The 21916-nt window shown below is 39.1% G+C and overlaps 1 protein-coding gene across 3 annotated transcripts in view; it reads right to left on the bottom strand.

The window, feature by feature from the left end:
* IL1RAP (interleukin 1 receptor accessory protein) overlaps positions 1–21916 on the bottom strand; it is a 139529-nt gene that overhangs the window by 87300 nt on the left and 30313 nt on the right. The window lies entirely within an intron of this gene.

Below are 21916 nucleotides of genomic sequence, written 5' to 3' on the forward strand. Positions count from 1 at the left end.
ACAGTTCACTAGCCAGAAGGATGCCCTTTTATCTGGTTGTGTGATCTTTAATGCAGAGGGGCTGGAGGTATAACAACTCTGTTAACTATTTCTTTCCCCACTACTCTAGACATATCTGGCCCCTGATAAAACCTCTGTGGGGTTATAAATACTGAAACCTGAATATTACTGAGAAATTCCATCTCAAGGACCTCCACTCTCTGTTTTGAACATAACAGCCATACGGGGGTAATTACAGAGGTCTTGGTAACTTGTCCAGATCATATTTCTAGTAGGTGGCAGAGATGAGATTTATATCCACACCTGACAAACTACATCTATTATCCCAAATATTAGCCTATGCCACAAGTTTCACAGTAACACAGTAGTCTAAAAATCATAGAAGTATTTAATAAATAGGGTGACCTACTAACAGCATTTGAAATGGGACATTTATAAGAATGCTACACTGAAATAAAAGGTATAAACCAGTATTGTTCAAGCCATCCAGAATGTGTGTTCATTTTAAAGGAGGATGCAAGTTTCATACACTTGTCACCTCTATTGGCCACACATCACCAAAAATCTCTAATGTACTTCTTTCTTAGCATGACTGTACATCAGAGTCCCTCGGAAAGCAAGGAGATCAAACCAGTCAATCTTAAAGGAAATCAACCCTGAATACTCTTTGGAAGGACTGATGCTGAAGCTGAAGCTTCAATACTTTGGCCACCTGACACGAAGAGCCAACTCACTGGAAAAGATCCTGATGCTGGGAAAGATCGATGGCAGGAGGAAAAGGGTACAAGAGAGGATGAGATGGTTGGATGGCATCACCGATTCATTGGACATGAACTTGGGCAACCTACAGGAGATGGTGAGGGACAGGGAAGCTTGGCATGCTGGACTTGCATGAAGTCCATGGGGCTGCAAAGAGTTAGACATGACTTGGCAACTGAACAACAGCAACACAAATCACAGGAGAGTTTATTATATCTTAAACAACATTTTATCTCAGAAATTAAATGTCTGTTTCTTAAAACCACCACTCTCTTCTAATCCTTATACCATTACCTTAGGGAGTTTTCCTTTCAGCATTCTTTAATTCAATAAAACATGTATTGAACACTTTCTATTTACAAGTCACTAGACTATAATTGCAGGGACCTCTCTCAAGCAAGATGTAGGGCCTTCTCTAAAGGCACTTATCCCCAGTAGAGGAAATAAACCACATGCAAACCACTTCAGCATCATCAACTTTGAACAATAGACATGCAGAGGCACTACAGGATATTCAAAGATTTATCAGACGGAAGTTTGAGCACTAAGCAGAATCTAACAGAAACTTCAAGTGTGTACAAGAAATAGCTGCAATACAAAGTAAAGTGATAAAAATAGAGAGGCGCTGATAAGTGTTATTGAAGATTAGGAAAAGAAAGAGATTACTCCAGCTAAGGCAGTCAAAGAAGACTAAATAGAAGAGGGAGCTTTAAACTGAAAGAAGTGGTTTGGAAATTCAGAATTGAGGCAGAAGGAAAGTGTGCGGGAAAGAAACTCAGTGGAGAATAATGCTCAGAGGAAAGCATAGAACATAAATAGGAAATCATCTATAAATAATTCAGCTTGACTCAAGCACAGGGTATTAGGAAAAGAGCTATAAAGATTTTGGTAGAAAGCATGGGGTTTTAGGATCAGAATATTGCATGGTCTTGAATAGTAGGCTAAGAACTTGGGATTTAATTTAAACAGCAAAGAGGGAATCACTGACATTTTCTGATCAGAGGAATGATTTGGTGATCAATTTATGCTGTATGGAGGTCATTCCTCCAGGCATATATTGGATGGATTGCCACTAAATTCTGTCTTGAAATCAATTTGATTCCTGAGTCGATCATCACAATAACTGTTATGCTCCTAGTTTTGTGTCATCCATAAACTTGATGAACATTCCACCTATGTCCTCATCTAAGACATTAACAAAAGTAATTAATAATTCTGTATAGTCCTTGTCAACAGAGAGCAAGTAGACATTTAATTGCTAATATAAGGCAAAGTAATCTCAGTTCTAATACTCAGCTATGATAAAGGATTCTAACCTCCCAAATTGTTTTTGGTCATTAAAAAAAAAAAAAAAGCCTCACACCTCTATACTTTCACAATTTGCCTGTTTATAAGCTGCTGAGTTCCTATGGCAACACTTTGAAGACATTCCAATTAGTGTGTGATTGAGAGTCTAAATTGATAATTCCAGGAGTAACTGGATTATGCTGGAGGCAACATGGAGTCAGGTTACCAAGGTAAACTTAATCTAATGTGTGCAAATACAAATCCAGGGTCAGTCCTGCCCTATGATGAATCAGAATAAATCAGACTGAAAAGAAAATATGATTGTGCAGGCTGGTTTTAAAAGACTAAATGTACCAAGGATCTGAAGCGTTTCTGAGAAGATTGATTCATTTAACATAGACTTGCATTCAGCCTCAGAAGTTTACTATTGTTACAAGTAATACCATTTTTTTTCCTTTTCTTTCTTTTCTTTTTTTTTCTCCTGCATTCTGAAGCATGCAGAACTTTCCAGATCAGGGATCAAACCTGCCACACGCCCTGCAGTGGAAGCTTGGAATCTTAACCACTGGGTCACCAGGGAAGTTCAGTAATATGCTTTTGATTCTCATGTCTTGTGGAGAGTGGGACTGAGTTTTTTAGACCTGGAGAAACAATCAGAAAAGAAAAGGAATCTATCTAAAAATGAAGGGTTTCTCATGGTCTGAAGTACAACCTAGCTTTACATTACTGTGATGGGGTTTAATAGCTTCTACCTTTGCTTCAGATGACTAGAACCTACATACAATAAATTCCTAGTCATCCTTCCCTGCATTTTGTTTACTATATGATCATTCCATACTTCCCCTCTTAGATATTAGTACTTATCTCATATTCAATGCCATTGTTTCCTAGCATAATGTCTACATCACCTAGCAAGAAGTTTCAAGTATGTAGCTAGTTTTATGCAATCACCATGATAATAAAGATTGCTATTACATATTCACTTTAACATCTATCCATGCAAATTAATCTTTCCAGTGTCTGCCTTCTCTAGGGACATTAAGCTTCAAAATTTCCTTACCTCTGAGTTTACCCTGATCACTGGATTTTCTCACTGGCCAGAAGATAGACTGAAACTAGGCTATCTACACCTAGATAATAATTCAGATTATCTCCGAATCTTCATTTTCTCAGTCTTCCTTCTATACAACAGTATTTTACAAGACCACAGACTAGATTCATCCATCAGTTTCCTTAATTTCATATACAGCTCCATAATCAGACCATAGTCACTCTCTGAATCTCAGCAACTTGTTTGGGGCATGGTCCTTCAACTTGGTTCTTATTAGCACTCTGTTCTAGGAACCTGCAATTTTTCCCCCTGTAATATCTTACTCTAAGTTGGATAAACCTCATCTAACCATGAAGCTTTATCTGCTTCATTTGTGGTTGATAGATACTCTGTGCTTTGACCTGTCCACTGAATACTTGGACGTTAACACCAAGTCACAGAACCTAGATGGTCATCCACATGCAGGATCAGCGCTGCAGCCCAATTATTTCCTTGAGCCTGAATTCCATTTAGATCTTTCTTTTCCTTTTTCTAATATACTGATAACGTTTGAGCAGGTCTTGCTTCAAAACCTTTCAGCAAAGTAACATAATAGGCTCTGAATCTGGGGATAAAGAAGTTAGCATATTCCACTTTGTCTTTCTTAATGAATGTAGCTATAAACCTGCGGAGAGTACATGGAGCAACTTTTTGAAGACTCTAAATTGGAAGCAATAGCACATGCTTTTCAAGTATGCATAAGCATTCACCACAATATCATGTACCATAAATCAAATTAAACAAATTTAAAGGAATTCAAAGTATACTCTCTAACCATAGGATTAAACTATAAATATAAAAAAATAAATAACATGAAAAATCTCCAAAGATTTAAAAATTAAAATATATACTTCTAAGTAATACACGGGACAAAGAGAAAGTCTTGAGGGAAATTAGAAAATATTTTGAACTGAACAAAAGTGAAAAGCCAACATACCAAAATGTATGGGATGCAGTTAAATCAGTGCTTAGAGAATAATTTTCTGTATTAAAGTTCACAATAAAAAAAGAATAAAGATCCCAAGAAAATAATCTAATATTTCACCTTAAGAACCTACAAAAAGAAGAGAAAACTACACCAAGTAAGCAAAATGGGGGAAATAATAAAGAATGGAGATAAAGACTTCTGTAGTTGTTTGGTCACTAAACTGTGTCTGACTCTTTGAGACCCCATGGACTGCAGTATGCCAGGCTTCCCTGTCCTTCACTATCTTTGGGAATTTGCTCAAGCTCATGTCCATTGAGTTGGTGATTCCATCCAACCATCTCCTCCTTTGTTGCCTCCTTTTTCTCTTGCTCAAAGATTTTTAGACAAGAAATAATAATATGTATAGTAAAAATAACAAAACCAAAAGCTGTTTCTTTGAAAAGAACAATAAAATTGCTAAACCTTTAGCCAGGAGAATCAATAAGGAAAGTAAAACACATATCACTAATACTAGGAATAAAAGAGGGTATTTCACTACTGATTACACAGCATTAAAATTGTAATAAGGCAAAACTAAAAACTCTAGGCATGCAAATGCCACAATTTAGATGAAATGGACCAACATTTCAAAAACCACAAGTTACCAAAGTTCACCCAAAATTAAATGGACAATCTGAATGGTCCTATAACTATTAAAAAGAAATTGCATGTGTAGGTAGAAATCTTCCAAAAAATAAATATTTAAGCATCGGTGGTTTCACTGGTGAATTCTACCAAATATTTAAAGAATTAATAACATCAATTCTACAAAGTTTCTTCCAGAAAATTAAAGAGGACAAAACTGTTCCCAACTCATTTAATGGCATCAATATTACCCTCATTTCAAAACCTACCATAGACAGCACAAGAAAACAAATCTACAGATATTCTACAATCAAGCAGAGTTTATCCCAGGAATTCAAGATTGGTTTCAGTATTTTCATAGATTTAAAGAAGAAAAACCACATCATCATATCAATTGATGCAGGAACAGTACTTGACAAAATTCAATACCCATTCATGATACAAATTCTCAGGAACATAAGTATAGGAGGGAACTTACTCAAATAGCAAAAGAACATCTAATAAAAAACCTACAGCTAACATTACATCTAATGTTAAAAGACTGAATGCTTTAAGGAGCAAGGAAAGGATATTCCTAGTACTATACAACATTATTCTAGAAGTCTCACCCAGTGCAATAAGGCTATACACAGATGACATGATTTTCAGCACAGAAAGTCCTAAGGAATCTATTTATAAATAGAATTAAATATGGTTAGCAAGATTACATAATCTGTAGTCAACACACAAAAATTAAGCATATTACTATAATAACTAGCAATGAACAATTATAAAGATTATTTTAATACTGGTTACAATAATGCAAAGAAAAAAAATGTTCAGCTAAAAAGCTTAATCAGTTCAGTTTAGTTCAGTCACTCAGAGGTGTCCAATTCTTTGCGACCCTAACACATTAGGCCTCCCTGTCCATCACCAACTCCCAGAGTCCACTCAAACCCATGTCCATTGAGTCAGTGATGCCATCTGCTGAAATTTACAAAACATTGATTAAAAAACCAAAGGAACTAAATACATGGTTGTCAAGATGGCCTTTATGCTCTAATCTCTGGAACCCGTAATGTTACTTAACTTGGCAAAAGTAACTTTACAAATGTAATTAAGATTATAGAGCTTAAAATACAGACATTATATTGGATTATTCATATGGGTTTGATCTAACTATTCAGTTCAGTTCAGTTGCTTAGTCATGTCCAACTCTTTGTGACCCCATAGACTGCAGCACGCCAGGCCTCCTTGTCTATCACCAACTTCCAGAGTTTACTCAAACTAATGTACATTGAGTTGGTGATGCCATCCAATCATCTCATCTTCTGTCATCCCCTTCTTCTCCTGCTTTCAATCTTTCCCAGCATCAGGATCTTTTCAAATGAGTCAGCTCTGCGCATCAGGTAGCCATAGCGATGGAGTTTCAGCTTTAACATCAGTCCTTCCAATGAACACTCAGGACTGAACTCCTTTAGGAGTTGGTTGGATCTCCTTGCAGTTCAAAGGACCCTTAAGAGTCTTCTCCAAAACCACAGTTCAATAGTATCAATTCTTCGGTGCTCAGCTTTCTTTATAGTCCAACTCTCACATCCATACATGACTACTGAAAAAACCATTACCTTGATTAGACAGACCTTTGCTGGCAAAGTAATGTCTCTGCTTTTTAATATGCTGTCTAGGTTGGTCATAATTTTCCTTCCAAGGAGTAAGTGTCTTTTAATTTCATGGATGCAGTCACTATCTACAGTGGTTTTGGAGCCCCACTTCCAAAATAAATAAATAAATAAATAAATAAAATCTGCCACTGTTTCTCCATCTATTTGCCATGAAGTGATGGGACCAGATGCCATGATCTTAGTGTTCTGAATGTTGAGCTTTAAGCCAACTTTTGCACTCTCCTCTTCCACTTTCATCAGAACTCTCTTTAGTTCTTCACTTTCTGCCATAAGGGTGGTGTCATCTGCATATCTGAGGTTTTCAGTATTTCTCCTGGAAATCTTGATTCCAGCTTGTGCTTCATCAAGTCCAGTTGTTTCTCATGATGTACTCTGTGTATAAGTTCAACAGGCAGGGTGACAATATACAGCCTTGATGTACTCCTTTTCCTATTGGGAACCAAACTGTTGTTCTATGTCCAGTTCTAGCTGTTGCTTCCTGGCCTGCATACGATTTCTCAAGAGGCAGGTCAGGTGGTTTGGTATTCTCATCTCTTGAAGAATTTTCCACAGTTTATTGTGATCCACACAGTCAAAGGCTTTGGCATAGTCAGTAAAGCAGAAATAGATGTTTTTCTGGAACTCTCTTGCTTTTTCGATGATCCAGCGGATGTTGGCAATTTGGTCTCTGGTTCCTCTGCCTTTTCTAAAACCAGCTTGAACATCTGGAAGTTCATGATTCATGTATTACTGAAGCCTGGCTTGGATAATTTTAGTCTTACTTTACTAGCATGAGAGATGAGTGCAATTCTGTGGTAGTTTGAGCATTCTTTGGCATTGCCTTTCTTTGGGATTGGAATGAAAACTGACCTTTTCCAGTCCTGTGGCCACTGCTGAGTTTTCCAAATTTGCTGGCATATTGAGTGTAGAACTTTCACAGCATCATTTTTAGGATTTGAAATAGCTCAACTGGAATTCCATCACCTCCACTAGCTATGTTCATAGTGATGCTTTCTAAGGCCCACTTGGCTTCACCTTCCAGGATGTCTGGCTCTAGGTGAGTGATCACACCATCATGATTCTCTGGGTCATGAAGATCTTTTTTGTACAGTTCTGTGTATTCTTGCCACATCCTCTTAGTATCTTCTGCTTCTGTTAGGTCCATACCATTTCCGTTCTTTATTGAGCCCATCTTTGCATGAAATGTTCCCTTAGTATCATTAATTTTCTTGAAGAGATCTCTAGTTTTTCCCATTCTAATTGTTTTCTTCTATTTCTTTGCACTGATCACTGAGGAAAGCTTTCTTAGCGCTCTCTGCTATTCTTTGGAACTCTGCATTATGAGCCCTTAAAAGCCAGACAACTTTCTCTGGCTAAAGCCAGAGAAATGCAGCAAAGGATGAGCCAAAGAAATGGGAAGTAAGAGAAGAACACTATAGGCTTTTGATGTTGAAAGATAAATATAGAAACATGCCATGGAATGTGAGTGACATTAAAGAATTGGAGAAATCTTCAGCTGACAGTCAGTTTAGTCACTCAGTTGTATCCGACTCTTTGTGACCCCATGGACTGCAGCACGTCAAGTTTCCCTGTCCATCACCAAACTCTCGGAGCTTACTCAAACTCATGTCCCTTGAGTCAATGATGCCATCCATCCATCTCATCCTCTGTCATTCCTTTCTCCTCCTACCTTCAATCTTTCCCAGCATCAAGGTGTTTTCTAATGAGTCAGCTCTTTGCATCAGGTGGCCAAATTATTGGAGCTTCAGCTTCAGCATCAGTCTTTCCAATGAATATTCAGGACTGACTTCCTTTAGGACTGACTGGTTTGATCTCTTGCAATTGAAAGGACTCTCAAAAGCACCTCTCCAACACCACAGTTCAAAAGCATCAAATCTTCAGTGCTCACCTTTCTTTATAGTCCAATTCTCAAATCAGTACATGACTACTGGAAAAATCATAACCTTGGCTAGACAGACCTTAGACAACAAAGTAATGTCTGTGCTTTTTAATATGGTGTCTAGGTTTGTCATAGTTTTTCTTCCAAGGAGCAAGCATCTTTTAATTTCATGGCTGCATTCACCATTTACAATGATTTTAGAGCCCAAGAAAATAAAGTCTCTCACTGTTTCCCCATATATTTTCCGTGAAGCGATGGGACTGGATCCCATGATAATAATTTTTTGAATGTTGAGTTTTTAGTCAGCATTTTCCCTCTCTTCTTTCACTTTTATCAAGAGACTCTTTAAAGTTCCTCTTCACTTTCACCTGACAACCAGTAAGGAAACAAGAACCTCAGGCCTGTAGCCAAGTGTGTGGAATTTGGTCAACAACTTTGAAGAGTCATTTTTCCAAGCACCTCCAAAAAGGAACACAACCTTGCTGACAACCTTGATCCCTTTGATTTTAGCCATGTAAGGCCCTAAGCAGAGAACCAGCTAAACCATACTAACCTGCACTTGTGACTCATTGACTCTCTGGTGTTAATAAATGATCTTTTAATTAATTAATTAATTTTGGATGTTGTTTTAAGCCACTAAGTTTCTGGTATTTACTACATTGGTAACAGAAAATAATACAAGAGATATATCATGCTTATGGATCATAAGACTCCACATAAAAAAGATGTCAATTCTCCCCCAAATTATTTGACAGACCAAATGAAATTCCAATCAAAAATTCTAGAAAGATCTCTTTATAGATATACACAAGTTGATTCTAAAATTTATATGGAAAGAGAAATACTTTAAATATAGGAAACCATTTTGACAAAGAAGAATGAAGTTATAGGAATCATACTACAAACAACCCAATTTTAAAATGTCAAAAGTCTTAAAGAGGCACGTTATCAAAATTCAACATTATTAGCTATAAGGAGGTGAAAATTACAACCACAAAATGAGATACCACTAAAGACCTTTCAGAAGAACTAAAGTAAGAAAGACTGACAGCAGGAACTCCCCTAGCAGTCTAGTGGTTAAGACTTTGTCTTCTAGCATAGAGCATGCAGGTCTGATCCCTGGTGTGGGAGCTAAGATCCCACATGCCTCGCGGCCGAAAAATCCAAAGCATAAAACAGAAGAAATGCTGTAACAAGTGCAATAAAAACTTTTGAAAAATGGTCCACATCAGAAAATAAAAATAACTAATCTTAAAAAGAAAAAAGAAATACTGACAATACTAAATGCTGAAGAGAATACAGAACAACTGGAACTCTCCTATTGCTCAGACTACAAACTGGTACAGCCTCTTAAGAAACAACTTGCCAGTTGCTTATTCAGTTTTGTCTGCTTAGTCACTCAGTCATGTCCAACTCTTTACGACCCCACAGACGGTAGCCCCTCCAGGGTTCTCTGTCCATGGGGACTCTTGAGGCAAGAATACTGGAGTGGGTTGCCGAGTCCTCCTCCACATGATTTTCCCAGCCCAGGGATCGAACCCAGGTCTCCGGCATTGCAGGCAAATTACCATCTGAACCATCAGGGAAGCCAGGTAAACACACATATACTACAGAACCTAGCAATCCTACTCCTAGCTACTTACGCCAGAGAAATGGAAACCTATGTTCAGAAAAAAACCTATACATGAATGATTACAGTGGCTCCATTATTAATTGCTATAAACTACAAACAACTCAAAGGTCCCTCAGCTGGGAAACAGGTAAACAAATCCGTGTGTGTGTGTGTGTGTGTGTCTGCTCAGCTACTCAGCCATGTCCAATTCTTTGTGACCCTATGAACTGTAGCCCACCAGGCTCCTGTGTCCATGGGATCTTCCAGGCAAGAATACTGGAGTGGGTTGCCATTTCCTCCGCCAGGGGCTCTTCCCAAACCAGGAATCTTCTGTAACTCGTGTAGAGCAGGCAGATTCTTCACCACTGAGCCACCTGGGAAATCCAAACAAACTGGTACAACCCCAAACGGACTCCCTGTCATGGGTGCATAACTACAAGCTGTTGATAACAGGTGAGTGTCAAAGGCATTAGGCTGGGTGAATAAAAAAAAAAAGCCAGTTTCAATAGGTTATCCACCATCCAGATTTAAATGACATTTCCAAAAGACAAAACTAAAGTGACATAGAACAGATCAGGGGCTAGAGGCAGTAGCCGCTGCTACAGACAGCACAAGGATATTGTTTGGACACAAACAGTTTTATGTCTTGATTGGGGCAACGATTAAACGAGTCTATCCATGAGTTAAAATCCATAGAGTTGTACTTCCAAAAAAGCCAATTTTATTGCATATTAATTTGATAAAATATGTGTTAAGTCGCATGATTTTTGTTTTTAAAAAGCTTCACAAATGATTTGTGAACCCCTTTAGGTAATTTAAATAAATGAAAGCTGTTTTAACCCGAATTTGGTTTCTATTTTCAAATTTCACTTTGAAAATAACACAATCCTATCGTTAAGCATGAAATGTTCCCAAAAAAGCCTAGCAGTAGAGGCACATGGAGAGATCAATGAAACTTCCAACTTTCAACACATCAAACCAGTGTTGGTAACCTCGATACAACAGCAGAGTCAAAGTTCAGAAAACATGAGCACACTCCTCTTAGATACTGCCTTCTTCTTTCTAACTAAATAGCTTCAAAGTGTCTGGAACTCTGAGAGGACACATATAACATAATACACCGCCTGCCACCTTTAGAAGCTTGGAATAGAAGGTGAGCAGGTTGATTTCCTTTTGTTCTTTAATATTTTGAATAGCAACATGCTCCATGGGATGAGGGAAGAAATATCATCATTAAGACTCACCCTTTACAAAAGAGAACTATAACTAGGTTTTCAGCCAGAAGAAGGTGAAAGTGCCCTGAACCTGGTGTACTAGGTTTCACTGTATGATCGTGGATGGCCTGAGACAAGAGAATTATTCACAGCAAACACTTAAAGTTATAACCTGGTCACTGTCTTAATGACTAATTTAACATCTGTGGACATTTCTTAGGTCAGGAAGAGTATTCCAGTGTACCTTCTCCCCAGTAGGTGAACAATTTGATAGCTATTCTGTATTTATGGATACTGAGGCTTGAGTTTTACATGAGGTGAAAGAACTATTAATAATACCTACCTCATCAGTTTGTTGGGAGTAGTGTACTTGATAACTCCTGTAGAGTACTTAGCACTGTCCAGGAACATAAATAACTCTCAGCAAATTTCAGTTATAATTAACTCTTATTAAATGAGGCAATATATGAAAAACACTTCAGAAACTGTGGAGCAGGAAACAGGTGAGCTATCTTTCGTAGCATTTACAAAGAACAGACCGAATTACTTGGTTCAAGTTGATCATTGACCATTAGGCAAAATGGGCCATGTCCTACTTTTTGCACATAACAGGTGCAAGTTTAGTTTCCAAAATATTTCAGAAAAAACAGTCATGATTGTAAGTCAGGCCTCTGTAACTTACAGATAAGCCACGACTGTAATGATTCACTCTACAAAAAACTTGAACTTGGAAAAATCATAGTTCAGATGGTCACCGGCTCTAGACCTCAAATCTCTCATTTTCAAAATGAAGTGAAAACCTCTGCCTTGGTAACTCATAGGGCAGCTGTAGAGAATCAAATGATGTGACAAGTGGAAAACTTTAATTGCCAAGTATTATACTATTATAAGGGGCTTCTGGGGTGGCTCAGACAGGAAAGAATCCACCTGCAATGCAGGAGACCCAGGTTTGATCCCTGGGTCAGGAAGATCCCCTGGAGAAGGGAATGGCTACCACTCTGGTGTTCTTGCCTGGGGAATCCAGACAGAGGAGCCTGGCAGGCTATGGTGCATGGGATTGCAAAAAGTCGGATATGACTGAGTTATTTTCACTTTACCTTACTTCATACTATTTAAAAGTATACCAACATTGGTTTTCATTATGATAAGATGGGATTTTTGTTTTGCTTAGATTTTGAAGAATTTGAAGGAGTGGAGATCTTAAAGTCTAAAAGTCTATTAAATGACTCAATTCAAATTAGAATCAGAGAAGGCAATGGCACCCCACTCCAGTACTCTTGACTGGAAAATCCCATGGACAGAGGAGCCTGGTAGGCTGCAGTCCATGGGGTCGCTGAATTGGACACAACTGAGCGACTTCACTTTCACTTTTCACTTTCATGCATTGGAGAAGGAAATGGCAACCCACTCCAGTGTTCTTGCCTGGAGAATCCCAGGGATGAGGGAGCCTGGTGAGCTGCCATCTATGGGGTCGCACAAATTCGGTCACGACTGAAGCGACTTAGCAGCAGCAGCAGCAGCAGCAAATCAGAATATGGATAGCCTTTGGCTATATTAACAGGGAGGAGAAAGAGTGAGGCATCCAAGGTATGGTAATGTTTTATTCCTTAGTCAGGTGATGGTTACATGATGCTGTTGTGGTTTAGTCACTAAGTCACGTCCGACTTTTGTGACCCCAAGGACTGTAGCCCACCAGTCTCCTTCACCCGAGGGATTTCCCAGGCAAGGATCCTGGAGCGGGTGGCCGTTGCCTTCTCCAGGGGATCTTTCTGACCCAGGAATTTAACTCATGTCTCGTGCATTCACAGATGGATTCTTTACCACTGAGCCAGCAGGGAAGCCCAGTTACATGATGATGCATTTGCAAAAATTCAGCAATTTGCACATTTAATATTTATGTACTTTAATGTTAGGGCTTCCCCGAGAGCTCATTTGGTAAAGAATCCACCAATTATTGTGACCCCAATGCAGGTGACCCCAGTTCAATTCCTGGGTTGGGAAGATCCACAGGAGAAGGGATAGGCTACCCACTCCAGTATTCTTGAGTTTCCCTTGTTGCTCAGCTGGTAAAGAATCCTCCTGCAATGTGGGAGACCTGGATTCGATCCCTAGGTTGGGAAAATTCTCTGGAGAAGGGGATTTATAAAAATTCAGCAATTTGTACATTTATTTATAAAAATTCAGCAGTTTGTGCATTTAATATTTTTGTACTTTAGTGTTAATATATTATGCACATGGGAAAAAAAACCTTCACTTGATTGAAGTTAAAGGTGAGATTTATAACAACAGGGAGAGGTTGGAGAAACGCATAGGATAACAATATAAGTTTTTAAATCAACAGAGCAGCTTAAAATCCAACACTGAATATGACAGAGAGGTATCTCAGAGAACCTCAAAGGCATGGAGAAAAGGGAAATATTTATGATGAATCTAACATTTGTACTAATTCACTTGGCAAATATTTATCAAGCTCTGGACACAGTCTGAAGGAGAAGAAAATGGAAATGTCCCCTGTGCTTATGCGGAGCCTGCAGTTCTGAGGCATATAAACTGCTGGAGTCTAAAGAACAGGACTGCAGCAGAAGCATTTCATAGCATGTGAAAGTCTAGAGGAGGAAGCAGCTCACTGGGGAAAGGTGATGTTTTTTGAAGTTCAAGTACAGAATTAGGTGAAATTTAAACCACCACCGACAAAATACAGTCACATCACCTTATAGGCTAAGATCTAGTCACCTCCAGGTTAGGAAATTCATTAATTTTCTCAGTACAGAAAAACTTCTTAACCATCTGAGGTTTTTCTCCCCTTAAATTTCATTGCCACTAATAACCTCTTTAATTCAAAGGGGTGGTCTGAAGATCACGATCCTGTCTGGGAGGCTGTCTAGAGACAGACCTCATCTACACACTGTTAAAGAGGCTACAACGAACAAAACTGCAGCCAAGTTTTCATAGATTTCTCCATAAAAACTGCAAGCTCCAGCTTCTGAGTATACAGAATTGAATTTTGTCCAAACCCAGAAGTGTTCATTGAACTCCCATTTCATATACTTTAATAGGAACTGTACAGTATACAGAAATAAACACACAGCCCTTATAATGATGGATCTCATAGTTTGAGAGCAAAGTCAGACTTCTAAACACAAAATAAACAGAAAGAAAAGACAAGAACAAGTAAGTGATCAAATACAATATAAGCACACCGAAATGCATGATGAAAACTATCATATCCTATGGTGAACATTCTGCCAAAGGATCATGTGACCATGTGATTTTAAGAAGTAATATGTCATGTATCTCTTTCTTGGAGATTCACAATATACATTAACATTTTAAAGGCTCGGGTTATTTACCAAGCAAATATTGTGGTTGAGTTGTTTTAACCCAGCATTAACCAAAGTTATCTCACCATGAACTCCTTTATGACACATTAAAACTCAGGCCTCCACTGAAAATACTGAAATACATAATTAGCAGAAGGAGGAATCCTAATCAGAAGAAGGAGAGCCCCAGCCTTAACCCCCATATTAATCTTCAGTCCACAAGATGCAGTTGCCTTTCACAATCATCTAACTCCATCTGAAACTAAACCAGGGAAAGAAATGAATCCTAGCTTTTCTAAAGCTCTACCTCACCTTTATAGCCCTTCCTGCTTCTCTCTTTTTTTTGCCACTGGTTGGAATTAAACTATGTATGCTTTCTCTGAAAACTCAGTTCAGATATCTATATCTCCCTTAGAGCTCTGAGAAATTTTTGTCCTAATCTGTTTTATCTAGGTTTTTCTCTTTTTACCTCTCTTTTGGGGCTAGGACTCCAAGTTTGTGCCCACTGTATAATAGTTCAATGCTGTTACATAATGAACATATATAATCATAAGGCAAGTGCTGGGTGGTAGAAAGAGCATCTCCCAGGATACAGTCAACTCTGTTCTAGTTAGCTGTTGGTCACTTTTTAACTGTGCTCCCTTGGATACTTTACTTAATCCCTGTGGACCCAGATATTCTTATTCATAAAATAGCATAACAAATACTTACTTCATAGGCTCTTATAAAGATCAAACTAGATAATATTTATGAAAAGTCTTATAAATGGTGAGTGAAGTGAGTCACTCAGTCGTGTCTGACTTTTTGCAACCCCATGGACTATTTGGCCTCTGGAAGTCTCCAGACCAGAATACTGGAGTGGGTAGCCTTTCCCTTCTCCAGGGGATCTTCCCAACCCAGGGATTGAACCCATGTCTCCTGCATTGCAGGCAGATTCTTTACAAGCTGAGAAATAAGTGAAGTCCAAGAATACTGGAGTGGGTAACCTATTTCTTCTCCAGGGGATCTTCTCGACCCATGAATTGAACCAGGGTCTCCTGCATTACAGACAGATTCTTCACCAACTGAGCTATCAGGGAAGCCATAAATGGTGAATTATGTTGCAAATAAGAAGTGCCGATGTTTCTGATGTTTCTATTTGTCACACATATTCACATGAATGTTGGGTTCTTCAGTAAGGCTAAAGGTCATGCAGAGAATGAAGTCTCCTCCAGGAGTGGGTATACATAGATGTCACTATGAGTTCTGTGACTCCTATCAAGAAACACGTTTCAGTAATTAGACTTGAATGGGTCTAAGTGACTCCCCCCATCAACTTAGTCATCCTTTCACAAGAGCTTGTCCCTGTGTCATTCCCCTGTTTCCATTAGAGGGAAAAAAAAAAAAAAAAAAGATCGGCTTCCTAGAGATCACGTGTAAGAATGGAGCTTCACTTGCCCCTGTGTTCAGGGACCTGGATGTTTCCGTAGCTTCAGCTACTAAAACAGACCCTGCAGCTATCGACGGCTCCTCATTGTCATTTACACAGAGATACAGGTAGGATAAGTCCCAGGTCCTGCTTTGGCATGAATGAGTTGTGTGACTGTCTATGCACTAAGCTGTCCTTGTGCTTCAGTTTCCACAGCTGGCTTTGTTAAGAAGAGTTAAAATCAAAAGCTAAAGCAGAACATTCACAGAAGACGCCCCACATACCAGATTGACACTGGGCAAAGGGGCTTCAGGACGCCTCTCGCATCAAGCATTCTGTCTACTGGGGCACACAGCCCACCAGGCATCCACCCTTTCCCCATCCTCAACCTGTCCCTGAAACACAAAGAGCACATTCCAAGTCTTCCTGGGAACTCACGTAAGCCAAAACTAGAGAGCACTGAAGAAAATCTTCTCACTCTGTATCTAAAGTGTTAAAGAAAATCCCCTTATGAACTAACACTGAGGAGGTCTGTGTGAGTCTGTGTCCCTGTTGAGAAAATTCTATGGCTTCTTTCACTGATTTTTGGACACCAGGATCATCCTGACAGATGGTAATGTGTACCCACCAGTCCCATAGTCTGGGATGTGACCTCAGTCAACCAGGTCACTCTGGATGGAGGGAAAAGGTGGGGGAGTTCTGGCAATAATTCTTTATACGTGCATTTGACATTTGGTGACTCTATTGCAAATAAAGTAAGACCATGCAATCCCCCTTTCATCAGAATGAGAGTTAGCTGGAATTTTATAGGGCTATTATGCACTGATCTATAAACCACTAAAGACTCAAGTGACCCTAATTTCAACAAGTATGCCTTATCTTCACTATACAGCTACTTAGGGGAAAAAAAGTGTCCTCACAGAGAGGTGCTTGGGGATTACTTAATACAAGATTTTAAAATGTTTTGACAAGAAAATAGAGCAAGGCAGCAGAACATATACTAAAAAAAATATTGTCAGAGTATAAGAGGGGGCGTTTCATGGCTGCACCATAAGCCTTTTATGGGTATTCTTTTCCAACGCAAAGCTAATAAACAGTACCTGAATATTCACTATGTGGACCTTCTGTACTAAATGCTAAAGAATGAAACAGATTTTACTATTGATATATCTCAGACATCAGGAAAATCACAACCTAGCAGTGATCTCCAGCATACACTTTGCTAATTTAACCTTGTAGTTAAATTGGATGGGGAACACATGTAAATCCATGCCTGATTCATGTCAGTGTATGGCAAAAACCACTACAGTATTATAAAGTAATTAGCCTCCAACTAATAAAAATAATTGGGAAAAAAATTAAGACAATAAACAGAAAAAAATAAAATAAATAAATAAAAAGCTAAAAAAAGTTAAAAGCTTACACATTTAGTCAAAAGTTCCAAACCTTGGCTCTGCCACTTAGTACTCATGGAATACTGGTCAAGTTACTCACTTAATCTGTCTGTGCCTTAGTTTTCTCAAATATAAAACGGGAAGAATAACAGCAGCTCAGTTGGTAAAGAATCTGCCTACAGTGCAGCAGACCTGGGTTCGATCCCTGGGTCAGGAAGATCCCCTGGAGAAGGAAATGCCTGGAAAATCCTATGGACAGAGGAGCCTGGCGGGCTACAGTCCATGGGGTCACAAGAGTTAGACAAGACTTAGCGACAAAACTACTGTTATTTTTTAAACTGTACAAAAGTTTAGCTGTGTATATCCATGCTATTATTAATCATGTAAGTCCAAAGAACATACTCTAAGGAAGGAATTTCTTGATTCCTTGTGTTTTAATGTTGGGAGTAAGTTGGGTGGGTGTGGTTGAACTGGATGGCCTTACAGCTGGATTCCGAAGATAGGTAACACTCTGAAGTGCAATCATGCATAGAAAGATGGGCATTTAGGGCAAAATTGAAACAGACTTATTTTTTACCACTGAACATAGAACAGGAAGGAAAACTTGAAAGATTCTAATTAGATGAATATTATCTTGCAGTTATTAAGTCCCTAAAACCATGTACTAGAGAACAGTGATTCAGAATAAGAATTTTATTCTGCACATCATTTCAAGGCCATACACTCCTTGGAGCCACTAATCGTATCAATGCGTGGTTACCACATTCTGCCCTAGGTAGCAGTATTGGTGATAATAGGAGCTAATTGGACATTACCCAAGCACTGGGGCCGTAAAACGCATGTTCAATTATGCCGACACTGCCAGTTCAAGAATGGAAGCCTTTCTCATCAGCACAAAAATATTTTTAAAACACATAGCCATTCAAAAAGTTGTTGTTTTTTTTTCTCCACACATATATTCATTTAAACCTCTGAAGACTGCATAGAGTATGGTATTTAATGTCAATCCCATTCTACAGAAGTAGTGATTTTTCCAAAGTTCCACAGATAATAAATGTGAAAGTGTTAATCACTCAGTCATGTCTGACTTTGTGCAACCCCATGGACTATAGCTCGCCAGGCTCCTTTGTCCATGGAATTCTCCAGACAAGAATACTGGAGTGAGTAGCCATTCCCTTCTCCAGGGCATCTTCCCCATCCTGGGACTGAACCCAGGTCTTCCACACTGCAGGCAGATACTTTACCGTCTGAACCACCAGGGAAGCCAATAAATGTGATCCCAGTATTCAAACTGAGATACCATGTTACCAAATCTCATGATCTTTCCACTACATGCTCCCTCTCTGCTCTTGTCATTATTTAAAATATGTGTGTTAGAGACACAGGGCCACAGAAACATCATTTTCTACTATAGTCTGAATGTCTACCTTCTGCTTAGCAAAGTCTCAAAATTCTTCATGACCTAAAGAAAATCCCATGTTGCTTCATGCCATTGATTTGTAACTGTCTCCAACAAAAGGATCTGAATGCCTACTGTGGCCCTGGGAATTTTAAATAAGAAGTCAATGAGAGATGCTGGTAAGTGGTTCTGTAACTGTCTAGGGGTGGATAAAACCTTGGTGGAATAATAATCATATCAATATGCTGGCTACATGAATGATCTTGCAGTGAATTACAACAGGGCACTTCAACTCCAAAGCCTAGGGGGGCACATCTGCATAATTAATCTCGCTCTGCAATAACCCAGCAGGGTCAGCAACATTGGTATTCTACAGCCGAAATTAATGTTTCATTATTTTAGTCCCTTTGGTGTTTCTTTGGATTCAGGAAAATAGTATCAGATGCAGCATCTCTGTTGCCACAGCATTTTAAAAAATCACCAAATCATAAAAACAACAACAACAACAAAAAAACCCTCACATAAATCCTGGTAGGTAAACAGGATAAATTTGAAACATGGTCCTAATACACCTACTAAATGCAAGGTTCTTGATACATATTTATATTTTCTTCTCAGATTAACTTGGAGCCTCTAAAGACCACATATTGATCCATATTGTCTAGCTTGGGCTTCTACAAAGTGATTTCAAGAAATTACATTTTTGGTATTGTGCCCACATTTTAGAGAAACATGAGGTTGTTAATATTAGGTGAAATATTAAGTTAAAAAGCTATTTTTTTTCTACATGACTTCTCTGGGCCTTTAGAATGCACACTGTGAAACCAAATTACTTAGGAATCATTAACAGTGCTCCTCAAACTCGATTGACTTTAGGATCCTTGTTTAAAATATCTCTATAAACAGGAGGATTCTGGGCACAGTTTATAAAGGTTGACTGAAGTTCTTTCAAAAAAACAGGGGTTTCATCTGCATAAGGCATCCAGTAATAGACCAAGCTTTGAGAAATTCCTGCTAATTCTCCCAGGAGGTGTGTTAGAGAAAACTCTTAGTAAGGTAAGGGTCATGAATTCTTAACTGGAAAAAAAAAAGTGGGAAATTCAAATCAATTTTCTAATTTGGGAAGCCATCCCTGTGACAAGCAAGAATGCAGAAACAGGAGCACAGTGACTAGCTACAGTGAGCCACAGGACACACTAGTGGATTCAAGTACAATAATGCTATGCTCGGCTGGTATAGCTAATTGGAGTTGATTTTGATTTCACTTCTTCTGCATTTTTGATGCTGTTGCCAAATCAGAATATAAGATTCCACAGAGAAAGTGTCAGAAAACGGGGGTGGGGGGGCTCTTATTTCTCCAATTATAAAAGGAGTCAGCATACATGAAGAGACCAGGAATATAACCCTGTCACCTCTGCAACCTTAAAATACGCTAGAAACATTAAAAGTGCTATTATTTTTAATTGGGCTGCCTTATTCCTAACAAGAGAAAGATGAGAAAATGTGTATTCATTAGGCTGACCTAAAAACCAGTGGCTTTTTGCATGTAAATATTCTTTCCATCCACCGATGCTTAAAAAAAAAAAAAAAAAAAAAAAAAAAAAAAAAACAGACTGAAATCTTGTTCTCCAAAGTCAAAAGAAGAGATGTTTACCACATCACAAACAAGAAGGATATAAAAGCCTTAGGTAAGTTTTGGGTGCTATGAGGACACCTGTAAAGGCTGACTAATGACAAGGACCAAATCAGTTTTCCCACACAACACATCTTAATTCTATTTCCCTGATGTCCTTCATATGACATTCTGGCTCCTCTAGGATCTGGCGGCAAAATGCTTTTCCACATCACTCTTCATACAACCCAGACTCCGGCCACAGGTACACACACGGACGGTGCTATAAATCAACCCCACTCCTCCCTTCCCTTTTAATCATCCCTTCTGCCTGGAATGCCCTGCCTTCCCCCCTTCACATGTACAAACACTGCTCATCCTTCAAGATCTATTTCCAAAAACCTTTCATTCATGAAACTCCCCCTGCTTCCTTTAGCCAGATGTAATTTATTCCTTCTCCTTACAACTTTTCCATCTGGCTACAGAAATGCAATCTTTTGCCTTGTACTATAGTTAAATGCATATGTCTTCTATCTTGAGACCCTTGAGAACAGGGTCTACCTCTGATGAATGTCTGTCTCACAGAATCTCACAAGAAGCTTAGCGCACAAAAGGGCTCCGTCCTGAGGACTGAATGATTGTCACCGTCTGAACACAGAGATTTTACAAGCTGTTTCTCAGTCCAGGAAAATACTAAAACTCTTTTATTTGTTTTCCACACCTCTGGCCTCTCAACAGTCATTTCTTTCTTCAGGTTATCTTTAAGAGGGGTGTTTCCTCACTAAAATCCAGAGACAGTTTACATGAATACCCTGAGACTGTCTCGTCAGTGTGAGACCTGGTTATGCCTTATAAGACACACGCTTGCATTTATGCTGTGCATAATTTACACTGAGAAAGACCCAGAGAGAGCTCCTGCCCATGTGTCCATATAGAGAACTCCTGGGACTAACTCTGGAATATTGCTTAATTTGGATTTACAGTGTCTGGTTTAACGATACTATGGCTCATTTTTTGGCCAGGGTGAAACCCCTTGAGTGTGCTGGTGCTGGACAAGAAGAAAATTCCCTTCTTCCTAACTGTATGTGTTCCAGTGGATGAGTGTGTTTCTACCTGCCATTTCTAATACCTCAAAAGCTTTGAGGCAGTATCTCGACTTAGAAAACACAAAACGATGGAAGGAGGTAACAAACTTTCCTTGACCCCTTTGTACCATCCCCAAATCCTGCACTCTGGAATTCCTAAAACCTGAAGCATGATTTCTGTCAGGAGAGGGGGATGTAACTCTTACCAACCAGGGTTCTTGAACTTCCCCCAGTCAACAGAAATGGACTAGAGGCCAGACAACACATTCAGACATGGCTTCACTGGGGCCCCTGCTGCAGCGTGAGAGAGTGAGAACAAGCAACAGGTTCCCCTGTTTGCTTGCTCGCCAAGAAGGGTAAGCTTGTTCCTTACATGGGGTGAGGGGAGAGACGTGTCCAGGGGTCAGGCCGAGGGAGTGACTGAGGTGTTCTGCCCACCCCTTGGGCAGTGTTGTGTGGGACATGCGCAGTACTCTGCTATTGCTCCAGGCACCTTAGAAGCAGCTATTGGGTTTTCTGTTCTCTTTGTAGCTTTTAGGTTCAAATTTGCCCCAACTGTGCATGAAAACAGTTGTTTTTAGTCTCATACGGTTTCTTGGTATTTTGTTGCTTGAGGAGATGTGTGCCCAAGGGCAAGCATTCCA

Source organism: Muntiacus reevesi, chromosome 8, assembly GCF_963930625.1.
Source record: "Muntiacus reevesi chromosome 8, mMunRee1.1, whole genome shotgun sequence".
Classification (NCBI taxonomy): domain Eukaryota; kingdom Metazoa; phylum Chordata; class Mammalia; order Artiodactyla; family Cervidae; genus Muntiacus; species Muntiacus reevesi.